Here is a 16208-nt window from a genome sequence, read left to right on the forward strand (position 1 = left end):
AGCCAATGATTTTTGATAAATAATCACAGATGTCGGTCCAATCAAGTGTCTGGAGGGAAAGGTTTTAAACCAAGCAATGACTGGACTGAATGAGAGGGGAGCAGATCCCCCCGTGGCACTCCTAAGGCCTTCTTCGCTGACCCTGAGGTGTAGCTATAAACATAAGGAGGAATGAAGCGAACAAAATATGATGAAACAATGAAATGCATCATGAAATGTTACAATTAATACAATAAATGAGCACAAAAAGAACACACATTGTATTTATTTGTTTTTGTAAATTTAAAAGCATCATGAAATATACATAGAAATTAGAAACAACATGAAGTACAACAAATGTGTGAAATGTGAACTGTTAGCCTAATAACTAGCTGAATATTTTACAGAAACACATCCAGCGGCAAACAAACTTATGTTGTTTTGCTTCATACCATGTGGTGAAATATTCTTTCAGGTTCTAGTCAATTTACATTATTATTTCTAACTGTTAAAGATTCAAATGTAAGTATTTTAATTCTGAAAAACATCTGGTAAACATAGCAAGCATCTGAAAAATAAAGAATATCCCCTTCATCTGATTATTTAGATCTGCAGATACTTTGGTGGTACCGCTTGTTTCTGATAGCTTTCTGATAGTTTTGCACACACAGCCTTTCAGTAGCTATGTAATATGCTATTGATATGTGACACAAAGGTAAAACTAAATAGACTACCACAATTAATAATGATGAACTACACATTTTATTATAAATGGCAAAATTACTCCAAATTAAACTTAAACAAACCAATAAAGTATTAATAAAATACATCATTAAAATGGTAAATATGTCCTGTGTATTTGATTCCAGCACCAACATTGCATAATTTTTTTTATCACTTTTTTTTTGTTTTGTTTTCAGTTCATTTTAGTGACATTTCTCTTCTCAGAATGACAGTCTAACATATAAAACCGGTCGATCTTCTCATGTCACTCAAGAATCCATATGTGTACTTTTGGGACTGTTGCTGTTATACTGTTTTCCACAATGCTCTGTTTATACTGTCAAGAATTATACATAAATGCTCATTGTTACTGTTATTTGTGTGCCATTTATAATTATATTATGTGCTATATTATGCAATGCAGTCTTTTATCTGTAATGTGTCAAAGAGACAAAGATTTTTGTTGGTGATGGTGTTGTTGGTGTTACTGTGCCAAGTGCATGCCTTCACCATATCTGTGAAGAAAAACATTAGAATAAATGGTTTCACTTTATTTTGATGGTCCCTTTAACACATTCTATTGACTATAAGTAATGTTGCACCTACATTTCTACTAACTCTCATTAGAGTGTTAGTAGTGTATTAGTTGACTGGTAGGGTTAGGGTTAGATTAAGTTGACACGTTCTTGCAAAGTTACTTATAGTCAGTAGAATATCTGTTGGGAGACCAACACAATAAGGAGTTAGCAGATATGAAGCAGACAGTCTACTAATACTCTTATGAGAGTTTGTTGACATGTAGTTGCAACATTACTTAGTGTCAACAGAATGTTCAAAAGGGACCATCAAAATAAAGTGTTACCAAATAAATCTCTACATTTTTTACCTAGAATTTACCAAGCATTGTAGGAAATCAGAGACACTGTTTACCTGGTTGACCCTGGCCAGTCTCGTAGGTCCTTTCAATCATGGCAATGTACTTTCTAGTCAGGAAATCCTCCAGAGGTTTAGTATTCTCTTGAAGGCATTTAGTGGAATCAGAGAAAAGGAGGTTTCTTTCACCCACTGACTCGAACAGCTTGTCTGAATAGGCCTGAAACATAGAGAAGAAGATTCAAAACAAAGACAAATTACTTTGCAGAAAAAATGTAGAAACATATTGAGGTTAAACTCGGGCTTGGCAACACAAAGTAATGAAAGAGTGAACTGGACCAGAGTTACTGAGATGTTACCAACCTGTGCTATCAACATCACAATAGATCAGATGCAGAATGTGTGAAAGAAAAAACTGAAAATGACAGGAAGATCTACACAGAACTGCACTGAACTCACCTGAGTTAACAGTTAACAAATTCAGTGTGAGGAGAACTGGCCCCCTGACTGAGCCTGGTTTCTCCCAAGGTTTTTTTCTCCATTCTGTCACAGAGAGAGTTTTGGTTCCTTGCCGCTGTCGTCTCTGGCTTGCTCAGTTGGGGACACTTCTAGTGATTATCGCCGATTTGATTGCACAGATACTATTTAAACTAAACTGAGCTAGACAATGTCATCTTTGAATTCAATAATGAAATGCCATTAACTGAAAATTGAGTGTTTAATCTTATCAATATACATTACTGACACTCTGTTTTTCAATTTGATACTGTTAAGTGCTTTGACACAATCTGTATTGTTAAAAGCGCTATATAAATAAAGGTGACTTGACTTGACTTGTTTTACTGATATGTCTGGTGATTCTGGACAGATCAGTTCAAAATCATCAGACTTCAGATCCTTAGCACAGTCCTGTCTTTTACCTAAGCAGATATAAACACAGAGAAGGAACCATATCAGAAAAATAAAAATTTCAAATTTGACACTATGAAAGTGTGAAGCTTTATTAATTAATGCAAACCACACTAACCATCTGTGTACTCCCCAACAATAGTGTGCTTGATAAAAGCAACATCACCAGTTTTTTCTGCAAGACACCTACAAGAAGAGTGAGATCATATTCTGCTTTAGATTATGAAGTGGAGTCAGAATACAAATCTAATAAAGCACATCCCTTTTAATTACAGTGTGTGGGATATGGTCCAGTACCTGAAAGCCCCATCATAGCCATAATAAATCTCATCAGAAGAGGCTTTGCACTTGCTCTCATCTCCTACCGCCTTCCCACTGCCTTTACACAGTTCACACAGGTTTGATTTAGGGTCAGCACCAGGAGCGCAGCCTTTACTGAAGAAACTGTCTGAGAAATAAAGAGAAAATGTGCTATTTTATGCAATTACAACAACTTTGTGTGATTGTTCATAGAAAAAATTCATCAACTGTGAGTGCACAGTTAGTAATACTCACATAGGGTACAGTCCGGTGTTTTGCCACATATGGCTGAATCTGGGACTTTCCAGCCAGCATCAGTGTTCAGGCCAGTGTGGCAGGACGTCTTGCCTCGCAGGTTATCCCAGGTTACACCCGAACCCTTACGCACCACGGCCACGACATAGTAACTTGAGGCCTCTATGCACAGAAATGAGCACAATAACTATAAAGATAACTATAACAAGTTATAAGCATGCTCTGAAGGTTTGTTGTCTACCACAGCTCTTTAAAGCAGGGTAGATTCTGACTGGCTGTCAATGTTTTTATAGTTCACTAGCAGGAAACAATTGTCTTGAAAGTGATTCCAACTATATCTTTCCTTTGTGCCATTATGGTTTTGGTGTGGACACAACCATTTAAATTTAGAACAAATTGTAAAATTATATCATATTATATCCTTGGTGTGAACAGTTGTGCTTTAAAGGGACAGTTCACCCAAAAATTTAAATTGTCGTCACTCTTTTGTACTTACCCTCATGTCATTCCATGTCCTGTATGAGTTTCTTTCTTATGTTGAACATGAAAGAAGATATTCTGAAGAATGCTGGTAATCAAACAGTTGATAGTCCCCATTGACTTCCATAGTATTTCTTTCCCTACTATGGAAGTCAATGGAGACCAACGACTGTTTGGTTCTTCAAAATTCTTCAAACTATCTTCTTTTGTGTTCAACATAAGAAAGAAACTTATACAGGTTTGTAACGACATGAGCATGAGTAAATGATGACAAAATTTTCATTTTTGGGTGAATTTTTCCTTTAGGGCAGGATTAGCAGACCAGTTTTGAGTACAGACCAGTGCTTCACAAATGTTATACTTACCTCCACTATCATCACAGTTTTCTGCAAGGAAAGAGTGAATAGAATTAGGGAGTGAATAGGGGGATGTGGATTCCGTTTTTTTTTTTCCGCTTACATTTTTCTGGACTCCTTTTTAATGGTTAAATTCAATTTTATTAATCAAAAAGCATGTCTAGCTAATTAAAATCATGAAACCTGAACAATTTAACATCAATTTATTAAAAGTTTAACAAAAATTACATGTTTAGGGCACTGAAATGTTTTATTTTTTCCAACCTTTTGTTTTATTGTTAACAAATTCTGTGTTTTGCATGTCTAATTGTTTGAAAGCATAAAAACAAGTTTCATTTATTCTTACAATAGCCCAATTATTTTTTTTCCTCAGAAATTCTGTGGTGTGTATTGCAATTTTTAAGGCATAAAACACTCTTTTAATTAATGAAAATTAAACAAATTAAATTTTTTGGAAAATAAAGGGGATTTAATATTACAATTTAAAACACTGAAGAAATATTGTATGATTATCCCTTAAAAATAAGGTTTTAATAATTTTAGTAGTAGCCTATTACATACATACGGTGACGCATTGCTGCCACACATATTATTTTTTCCACTCAAATATGTCGATAGGTTTTCCCGTTATAATAGATACATGGTAGCCTACATTATGTGAGCGAGCTGATTGTCCTCGCTACTGTCGCCACAATCCTGACATAAACGAGGATCTGCAGGCTGCTGAAGTCATGAAATACACTGTTTTAAATGTATTTTAATGTAATGGTTTTAATTTGTAGCCGCATGTTTTTTAGGATTAATCTCCAATCTGTCTACAATATAGTGCTATCCAATAACTGCACTCAGACCCATGACTCATTTAAGCTATCCACCTTTTTCTTCAAAGCGGAAGTAAGCCTATGGGTGAGACTTCCGGTTCATTAGCCGCTATAGGTAAATAACGAGAATAACAACGTACAGTAAACGGTAAAACTGTTTGCACTACAAACCAGTGTGTTCATGATTAAGATAATACATTAAAATAATATGATAAGACACACTAATTTTCAATATAAAGCAGCAAAACGAACTGTTTTGTACAGCTAAAAATAGCTGGACGCGGATGAGCCTGGAAGCTAGACCCATAGAATTTACAAATGGCCGCGCCCATTTTTACGTCAAGAAAAAGGTGGACAGAGAATGAGAATGTGACGCCGCTTAGAATTCTGGGAAACTGCTTTGTTTATCGCCATATTTGCAGGATAGCGCTGCCTTTCCGCTATTGAGTTTAGGGCAGTATTTTATTTGTTTGTCGTGATTGTGAAAAATGTCACCATTGTATGTCATTCATGCTGCATTGAGAATTGCAATAGTAACTCAGATCATCGTTCTGAGAGAAAACTGGATAAAACAGTATGTTTTTTAGCCTTTTTTCTATGTGTAAACACATCAAAGGAAGCAGGTCGCAGAGAAGACGCCGAATAGTAAATCTGTTAGTCACTGATTAAACCCACTGCCTCTCACTCAATAAAAGAATCACATTTCTGTGTGTTTTTGAAAGATTTGGTTTTGTTGGTTTAATAATTAACGCTACTTTCTTTGCAAGTATGACTCGCTTGTGAATTTAGTAGAACTTGAACAGGGGACTTTCTAAACTGCTTAAAGTGGCTTAATGTACCAAGACAGTGATAAAGACAAAATTGTAAAGCATATACTATGTGCAGATAGGCATATAAGCTCAAAATGTGAAAGCAACGCGTTTATTTACATTAAGCATTTTCCTCTCATAAGAACAAATGCACCGAGACAGTGATAGTAAAAGAAAACATTCTGTACACACCTTACTAATAAATCATATTGTGTGCAGAAAAACAGATGAGCCCCAAAATATGAACATTAAATATCACTGTCTTAATCCATAAGCGCTTTCTACATTACGGTTTTCTGAGGGAAACGCTTAATGTTTAAACATGTCGCGTTAATATTCTGGCTCACCTGCATGTCTTTTAGCATCACTGTCTTAGTACATTAAACCAGCATTTAAAAATGCTACAAAACTGTTCACAAGCTCCTAGGGATTTGATTTTGCTTGTCATTGGCTGAAATAAATATAAAGAGTGCAGTGAGTTTGTGACTGTTCGCTGAATGTGACCCAAAATCTCCGATTCTCCTCCGTGGCGTGGAAAAAATGAATGCTTATAATGACAACAATTATACTTTATCATTTAAAAAAAAAAGTTTCCAACAAAGAAATGGATCGACTTCTGTCAGCTTGTTGAACACACTTTTATTTGGATAATTTAATATGACGGCTGAAGCAGCAAGCGTCCAGCGGGTGACACTGTTTTCACGGTAATCAGATCAACATTGTAAATGAAATTCTACAAAACCTAAGAGAAAAAAAAAATCTAATTATCATGCAATGCGACAAATTAGCTTCTCTTCCCTGCAAATGATACAATGAAGAATGAATTATTGTTTAACTTAAAGGCAAAAACAAAACAAAAGATAAGCAGTTATCCGTATAGAAAATGAGAAGTGACCATGGGAACGGACAGCCTATCCTGCTAATATGGCGGCGCCTTCCCGAAATGCAAGGCGGAGTGAAAAGACTGTGGCTGTGTTCGAAATGGCATATACTTGCTTACTGCTTACTGCCCAGTACACAGTGCATACTGCCTACTTTTTTTTAAAGAATAGTGTGTGAAACAGTATATAATAAGCAACATATGTTTCAGAGTAGTATGCTTAATTGTCACATGACAAACACAAACATTAATTCAGCACAGCTGTCAAGGTTGTTACCTTACAAACAAATGTGCTAACTATTCTTTTTACAAAGGCTTGTTATAAGGCTTCATATTAGTAAACAATGCTATATTGCCCAATTGAACTCACTCATAATTGAAGAACTTTACATAGGCTATTGGACAGAACTGAATCAACACTGAGCTGTCTTTAACTGAACATTGATATTTTTGGCAGTTACACTAATTGGAAAAAGTGATATATTCTAGTTACACTAAGTGCAACTAATGATAAATTCTGTTTACACTAAAATAGCAGCATTTTCTTTAGCAACAAGTGTGTAAATAGTAGTTAGGTGGCAGATATTTATACTTCAGTACTGTAGTACATTATAAAACAGTGTGTAATAACTTATTGAGCGTAAATTATCATACATTTTATTTGATGAACGCCACTTTATTGGGACAAAAACCTACCTACAGCTAAACAGTGGTATTATTAATGAGGCATTTAATTTCCACTTTTCAAATATTTACTTAATTTTTTATTGAAAACAAATGCCTTTCTGATCTGGTATGTGATGGGAAAAGGAGTTGCACGAGATTGACAAAATGCAGACTCGAACTCGGATCGCTCGCATCAACTGCACACATTTCACGTCTTTTACTCACTGCGCCACTGATACTATAGAAATACACGTGTCTTCTGCAGTGCTGTTTATCGCAGTCAGGCATTGGTGGGCGGAGTTAATGTAAAAATCCTCGGTTAACAAATTGGTCCTTCGAGTAAATGCATTCCATTTCTTTTTAGAGCTGCTTGACAGCATAATTTAATTATGTTTGCATAATTGAAATATTAACTTTATTTATATATTATATTACTGCAATATTAATATTACTATTTAATATCTTTGAAACAATGTATAAAGCGCTACAGAGATAAAGGTGACGTGATTTGACTTGATCGGAAAAGTGCCGTAGAGATTAAAGTACAATTTATGTCCTACTAATGATATTGTTTTTACATGCACAGCGATGTAGTTTACATGTATATACATACATATACAAGTCTTACATTTATAACTATTACCCGCCTCCAGTTCACTCACGCGTTTGAAGATGAAACGTCACATGGAGCGCGTTGCTTTCTGGGAAACAGTATCCCATGCAGTGTCTTCAGATGCATACATCAAATTTCAGCAAATGTAGCAGGTAATCCGGGCATTCCATGCATACGGAATATTCACATACTATTCACAGTATTCATACAGCATACTGCAGTATAGTAGGAGTTGTATGATAGTATGCCATTCGGAACACAGCTTCTGTACTGATTAGTGTACTTGAGTTATATTTAGCAGATTTTGGCAAATATAGTAGGTCATCCGGGTATTCCATGCATACAGAAAATTTGCATACTATGCGCAGCATACATACTGGATACTGCAGAAATAGTAAGAGTAGTATGATAGTATGGCATTTCGAACACAGCCTCTGACTTAATCCTCATTCTCTATATGATCAGATCAAAACAGTTATTTTTGAATATGACTCTGGGCTTGGAATATTTGTTTATTTGAATGACTGAAGTTTGATTTAACAACAAATCGAAATAGATTTAATCAGCTCGCTCACATAATGTAGACTACTATATATCTATTATAAAGGGAAAACATTTTTATGACATAATATGTCGTTATTACGAGAAAAGATGTCGTTTTACCGAGAAAACATCTAGTTTTTAGAGAAAATATGTCATTAAAATGAGAAAAGATGTTGTTAAAAGGTCCGTGTACGTTGCGTTCATTCGTTTTTTGATTAAATATTGAAAATAGAAACATGAGAACAAGAAATCGCCTTGATTTGCCGTTTTTACATTCAGGGGTTGAAAATGGATAAACAGCTCGAATGTTCGATTTTCACGTGTGGGAGGGAATGAAACGGCCCATTTCACTGATTGGTCAAGCAAAAATGAAGCGGTGCCGTCATCATGTCGTCTTCAGTACTGTGTAACAGAAGACGAGTCCTCCGCTGTTAAAGTGTTTATTGCAACTCCTGCATGTCATCTCTCTCTCATCAAACAACCAGACTAAGAAATGAACGGGGTTTACTTCTGTGTAGGCATAAACTCTATATGGCAATTATTAGGTGCTTATTGCAGAAATATGTATGTAGCTCGGATCTGCAGTTACATTACCCTTTTAGTCTATTTCTTTGGCGCACCGCACATTTTATTTAGCTGTCCAGTTATCAAAATCTGTGTGGCAAGGCTGCGTGACGCACTGGACAACACTGGACGAATGCATTTACTTTATAGTAATTTATAGTATGTTTTTATAAAACAGTCTGTTTTATTTGACTTAAAACACAGGCGTTTCGTTCTTGAATGAATCCGAGTCTTTGAATGAATCGTTTGAGTGAGTGGTTCAATGACCCATTTGCTTTGCTCCTGAATCGGTTGAATTAATGACTCTATGACTCATTCATCAACACAATGACTTGCCGCCACCTACTGGCGATCTAACCTTCATAATTCAAGTAGCCTATCCAGTTGTTTCATTTTGTCACTCATTTCATATTTCTGTAGGCTACTCAAAATGTTTTTGTTTAAAACAATCTCATTCCATAATGAAATTGTTGTGTTAATACATTTACTACTGTCTGAGCAGCACTAATTCTGTAAATACATTAACTTAAGATGCAGCTTCTGTGCCACAGTGCAAAGATGGCTTTGCCTGGTACTGATTTAATTGGTAACACCTATAATGTCACATTTTTCAAATATTGACTAAATTCAGGAATTTAATATTAAAGGTGACAGACATATTTTATAAAGTTAGAAAAATGCCCTTTTCTATAAAAATAGCATGCATTATATACATGTGTAACATGCCATTAGATAATGACAGTATCATATAAACTTCTCAATGAAAAAAAAACTCACGCTAAAATCAATACTGGTCTGCACTTCACTATAATGTAAATGTTCACTATAATGTAAATGTCACGCAGCTTTGCCACACAGATTTTGATAACTGGACAGCTAAATAAAATGGGCTGTGAGCCAAAGAAATAGACTAAAAGGGAAACGTGGCGGCAGATCTGAGATACATACATATTTCTGCAATAAGCACCTAATATTTGCCATAGAGAATCTATGCCTACACAGGAGTAAAGCCCTTGTCTAGGCGCTGCCCCAGTATGGTTTGTGTCAAGCCACTTGTTAGTCTGGTTGTTTGATGAGAGGGAGATGAACGCAGGAGTTGCAATAAATGCTTTTATTCTGTTGCACAAAACTGAAGACAACATGATGACGGCACCGCTTCATTTTTGACCAATCAGTGAAATGGGCCGTTTCATTCCCTCCCACACGTGGAAATCGAACATTCGAGCTGTTTATCCATTTTTCAACCCCTGAATGTAAAAACGGCAAATCAAGGCGATTTCTTGTTTTTTCATTTTTTTAAAAAAAACGAAAAACGAAAATGGTGCCGTTTTCTCATGTTTCTATTTTCAATTTTAAATCAAAAAACGAATGAAAGCAACGTACACGGACCTTAAAACGACATAACATCTCGTTATTACGACATAATTGAGTGGAAAAAATAATATGTGTGTGGCAGCAATGCATCACCGTACCTGAACAATAGTAATGTTGGCTATTTCTGCCGCAATGACTTCGTAAACCGAACTTTTATTTTGACAGGTTGCCGTGAATACCTTTATATTTCTGTGTGTATACGATATATGATGAGGATAGTTTCACTCAAATTAAATGGTCAAATGCTCATGAAGTGACTCTCAGAGTAGTTCTGGAGATGTCGTTCATGTATTTATGTCCAAGTGAGACGGCAGACGCACCGGAAGCGTCACGCTCTGTTCGGTACAAGTAGTAAACAAAACTGCGCGCGAGTGCGCCATACATAACTTAGAGACACGCAGAATTCATATTTAAATAGTCTTTTTGCGGTTTAATATTTACAAATACGAGTGGGAGTGTGCTCACTTGTGTGTGCGCGTAGGTTTGTGTGTGTGTGTGTGTGTGCATCGGGGCTGAACTCAGCGCGACTATGTAATGTAGAGACCAAAATGAAATAAGGCTATTTAGTTTGTTTAATAAATGAACACGGTATTGTACGGAGCCCTTTAAGGGACATTGTGGTGGAAAAAATTCGGGGTGGGAGGAAAAAATATTTTTCAAATGTTTTGCGTTCTCTCGCAAAACGTTTGCGTTCCCTCAACTTTGCGTTCTCGCAAAACTTTTGCCTCTCTCGCAAATATTTTTGCGTTCCCTCGCAAAACCATTTGAGGACAACTCTTCCTGTTTACTTTACAGCTTGCAGTGGTTACAGCTCGTATGTTCACAATGGAGCGGTTCATAGAGGTTTATTTTGAACATGGACTCAAATAAATTAATAAGTCAGTGCTTAGTTCAAGGCACGGTTCTGGGACATAATAAAACGCTTAATGTGGCTTAATGTTTTAAAACAGTGACTTGGAGGACCAAATTCGATAATAATAAAAGCTGATAAAATTATTAGGCTAATATTAATAACCTTATTAATAATATTACTAAGCAGAATAGCCCAGAATAGGAACGCAACGCCCTGCACGTAGCCTAAGCCTTTTCTCCCCCATAAAACGCTTAAGGTAGGCTAAAATGAAAACCGTGATTTAAAAATACCAAATCCGTTGGATTCATATTCTGGGCTATTCTCCTTTATTAATAGTAATATTATTAATAAGGTTATTAATATAAGCCTAACAATTTTATTAGTATTTATTATTATCGAATTTGGTCCTAATCCCAGCAAACACAGAACGTTCCCCTAACGTTAGTTTTTGGTTCCCGTTTGGTTATTTTTTTGGGAACCAAATACTAACGTTAGGGAAACGTTATTTTTAGGTTATTTTTTTTTTGTAACCATAAAATAACGTTCCCAGAACGTTGCAGGGTGGTTATTATTAAATAACCTAAAAATAACTTACAGCGAACGCTCCCTAATGGTTAGTTTTAGGTTATTTTTTTGCAACCATAAAATAACGTTCCCAGAACGTTGCAGGGTGGTTATTTTTAAAATAACTTAAAACAAAAATAACTTATAGAGATCAATGGTTAGTTTTAGGTTATTTTTATAACCCTGTAAAACTATCTTTCCAATGAAAACGTTTCAGATGTTTTTTGTGTAATGACCTATACAGAGCCCTGAAATTCGTTTAAGGCAGCATTTATTAAAATAGAGAAATTATATCAATTAAAACAAGTTTTAATTTACAATATTAAGTCAGGATTAAGCAGGGAGTGATAACAGAAATCATAACTTCGTTTGTTTCATCTTCATATACTACGTGCGCGCCTCTGATCCGCACGCGGCCACGCGCTGCTCCATGACGCGCTTTCATCTGAAGAGAGCCGCGCGCTCACGTAATTTAAAAATTAATGGTCATTTCATTTTACTTGTTTACTCGTACTCGCTCGATTATCGATCTATTTATTGAATGCTACTTAAAATGAATATAGTTATGACAGTAAATATGATTTCGGAGGGATTTGACATGCCTAACGGAAGAGAACATGATATTAAGCGAGAAATTTTTTGTTTATGGATCAAAAGAGGAGTGTCCCGCTGTACAAACTGTATACTAGCGGTAAGAAATGAATGTACTGATATCCTACTTTAAGTCAAAGAATTTTTTGTTATTTGTTTAATATCGAATTGTGAATCGAATTTAATTGTGAATAAACGTCATATTTTATAAACCATACATTGTGTGAAGTAATTTTTATTTGGTGCTGAAGAAATTAAATATTGGTAACTTAGCTACCCCGTAATGGACATATTTAATCTTAATTAATCTTACATATGATAGTTGATGTGCTCAGATTATTTTTTTATTAATTAAACAATAGATAAAAACAAGATATGGTTTTATAATGCTGATTAGGCGTCCATATGGATAATTTCCATGCAATTTGTTACACTGGGTCGTGTGTGCTAAATGACCTACAGCGGAGTGATCATACTGGAGTATACAGGTTAGGGAAACGTTGTGATAACGTTAGGGGAACGTTAGAATAACGTTCTAAAAACCAAACACTAACGTTCTGGGAACGTTAGAATAATGTTATACAAACCAAAAACTAACATTCTGGGAACGTTAGGATAACGTTATGGGAACGTTCTATTTCCGTTAAGAAAACTCCTGGCTAACCAAAAACAAACCATAAAAAATAACGTTCTGGGAACCAAAAACTAACGTTCCCAGAACGTTCTGGGAACCAAGAATTGTTAGTAGGGATGTCACTGTTTTAATACATTAAAGCGTTTTAGAATGTCCCAAATCCGTGCCTTGAACTAACCACTGTCTTACTGTATTTCTTTATACTTGAGTCAAAGTTCAAAATAAAAACTTTATGAACCGCTCCATTGTGAACATACGAGCTGCATGAACTTCATTATAGCCTACCTTAAGCTTTTTCTATGGGGAAGAAAAGGCTTAACGTGCAGGGCGTTGCGTTCATATTCTGCTTTATGAATAGTAATATTATTAATTGTTATTAATGTTAGCCTAACAATTTTTATAAGGATTTAATATTATCGAATTTAGTCCTCCATCACTGTTTTAAAACATTAAGCCACATTAAGCGTTTTAGAATGTCCCAAAACCGTGCCTCGGAATAAGCACTGTGACTGTATTACTTTGAGTCCAAGTTCAAAATAAACCTCTATGAACCGCTCCATTGTGAACATACGAGCTGTAACCACTGCAAGCTGTAAAGTAAACAGGAAGAGTTTGTCCTAACTCAAATGGTTTTGCGAGAGAACGCAAAAGTTTTGTGAGGGAACGCAAATATCTTTGTGAAGGAACGCAAAAGTTTTGCAAGAGAACGCAAAACATTTGAAAATAATTTTTTCTGAATTTTTCCCACCACAATGTCCTTTAAAGGGCTCCGTAGCGGGCCGCCTATTATAATGGCAGGGGAAGCGCAAGGAATGAATGCAAAATAATTTAAATAAATGTTGTTTAATGCATGATTATTTGTGGCTTATTTGTCCTAATACTTTTAATACTTTTTAGGGACCCTGTACATTCAAATGCAAACTTAGCATAATTGTGTATCACCTCTAAGTGCACGCGTGGCCTTAAAGTAGCCTAATCTTCTCTCAGGTAGATGAAGGAATCTGTGCTCTCAGCGAGCTCCATCAGTTCAGATGCAGAGACTGAGAAAATCATGTCTTTACCCCCAAAAGCAGCAGAAAAGAAAATATCCGAATCCTGTTGAGCACAACATTTGAATATTCAAAGCTGGCTTTCAATGTCTCCTTAATGTATTGTATTGTATTATATGGATAAATATCTAGAATTAGATCAATATTTCTCCCTTTCTTAAAACAATGTAAGGGTCTTTCTTCAGTAATAATGCAGTCAAGTGAAATTAAAAGTTACTGATGCGACATTCGTTTGAACTGGCATACCCGAATCTGTTTAAGGACTTTATAAATGTGCTGTGAATCTGCGTCCTTGCGGCCGATGACAGCACGGAAAGGCTCTTTGGCGAGGTAGCAGTCCTTGTACTCCTCAACGCTTTTCCTGCTGCCATTCATGCACAACAGCTGGTAGCTCTGCATCTCACTCGCTTAAGAGTTCAGATTGGACAAGAAGCTTGTAAATCAGCAGCCATGGAATCATAACCTCCTGCCACAACTCTAATATCTTTAACAGTTTTAAGACAGTCAATAATATTTTAGACTTTGGCAAAAGATGTTACTCACATGGGATTGCATCCTGACAAACAAAGGCAACTTGTCCATGACCATTTTTCAAGCACCTGGAGAGAATGCAGGAGTTACATTGTTGTTCATTTGTAGAGAAGACAATGGAATATGAGAGTGTGTAAGTGTGAAAAAAGCACAACTAAAAACCTGATATTGTAGTGTGAACTTGTTGCATCCAGCTTATCACATGGCCTAACTTTGTTAGGATAAGGTTAAAATATCTATTTATATCTATCACTAGCACTTTTCATGTTTATTGTCTCTTTATGATGAATCATTTGTTATATTTTGAATAATAGCATCTGCTAAATAAATACATTTCAAAGTCCATGTAGAAAACAATCAAAAGTAGTGCCACTTTCAGTTACACGAATGAGCTGACTAATATCCACCTGATTTTTCAATGCAGAAGTAAGCTATTTCCTGTAAATGTGCAAGACTTCTGATTCATTAACTTCTATAGATAAACAACTAGAAGAATAACAAAATGCAGTAAAAAAGTACTCATGATTATGATAATACATAATGACAAATACCAGTTTGCAACATCAAGCAACATATTGGACTGTTTTAGACAAAATTGGAAGCCTTGCACATTCAAGTTAAAAATGTTCATGCCTGCTGTTATATGAAAAATAAGGTGGATGCAGAGTTGCCATGGATGTAGGTCAATATTAGCAAATCTCAGTATTCTAGAGAGCCATGTAATAATAATTTACACAAGAATACTTTAACCCCTCTCAAGAGGCATGTCATCAGGACCATCCCATTGAATCTTATTTCGTGCAACCAGTTTTCCTATGGGTATATTCCAGCCTCCAGGTCTTTGATAACAACTGTGGCATGAAGTCTTTCCTTTGAGATCATTGATGGTAAAGTCAGTGTCCTTCTTTACCACAGCCACAGCATAACAGTATTCTTGAGAAGAAGTGGAGAAGAAAGAAGGTGAAGAGAATCAAAAACACCTGTCATCTGTCAGACAAGATTGACTTATACAATGAAAAATATTTAGCAACAGTTTCATCATGTGCCAAATGATGCATCTTCCAATACAGTATTATGAGAAAAATAAAGAAAAACTCTCACTAATTTAGTTGTTATAGCACAGAATTGAAAATCATAAAAAGGAGGCCATCTTGCCTCACTACTGGGCTAAGAGGAACCCCCTACATAGAGAAAGAAGCCCCCACTGCGTAAACTCAATTGATTTTTGCAGAATATGTCAAGTATAATGTGACATCATTATTTATTAATCTGAAAAACTAAATCAAATATTGTCTATTTCGACAATTTAGTTAAATAACTGAATAATGAATTACAAATAAAAAAACAGAATCACAGTTAAAGAGATCCATCTGTAATACAATGCATATTCTATGTAATACATTTAATTGAATTGTCATATTAGCAATAAAATATCTATTTACATTGAATGATACTAATCATTTGGTCTAATAGGTTCTGATGTAATAATAATGAAGATGTTTGACATGTGTATCTTATACATATTTTGAAATATATTCTTGTCATCAACATAACAATAAAATAATAAAATATTTACTTACTGTGATGACAGAACGGAGGTCATATGGACGTAGTCCAGCTTGATAAATATGTTGTCCATCTGCAGTCATAGCATCTGCTTCACCTTTCTGTGAATCATAGACAATTTAATAAAAATGTTATTTAGACTAAACAAAACAGTGTGTGTGAGGTAAAGTAATAAGCCGTTTTATTACCATGATGCTCCACATGCACTCAGTTACAGAAGATTTGAGAAGACACTCAAGCTCTGGTGCTTTGGTGGCGAGGTATTGGCATTTCAT

The 16208-nt window shown here is 35.4% G+C and overlaps 1 pseudogene; it reads right to left on the minus strand.

Annotated features, from left to right (window-relative positions):
• Positions 1-228: 228 nt before the first annotated feature.
• LOC131528150 (serotransferrin-1-like) lies at positions 229-16208 on the minus strand (annotated as a pseudogene).

Source organism: Onychostoma macrolepis, chromosome 02, assembly GCF_012432095.1.
Source record: "Onychostoma macrolepis isolate SWU-2019 chromosome 02, ASM1243209v1, whole genome shotgun sequence".
NCBI classification, from domain to species: Eukaryota; Metazoa; Chordata; class Actinopteri; order Cypriniformes; family Cyprinidae; genus Onychostoma; species Onychostoma macrolepis.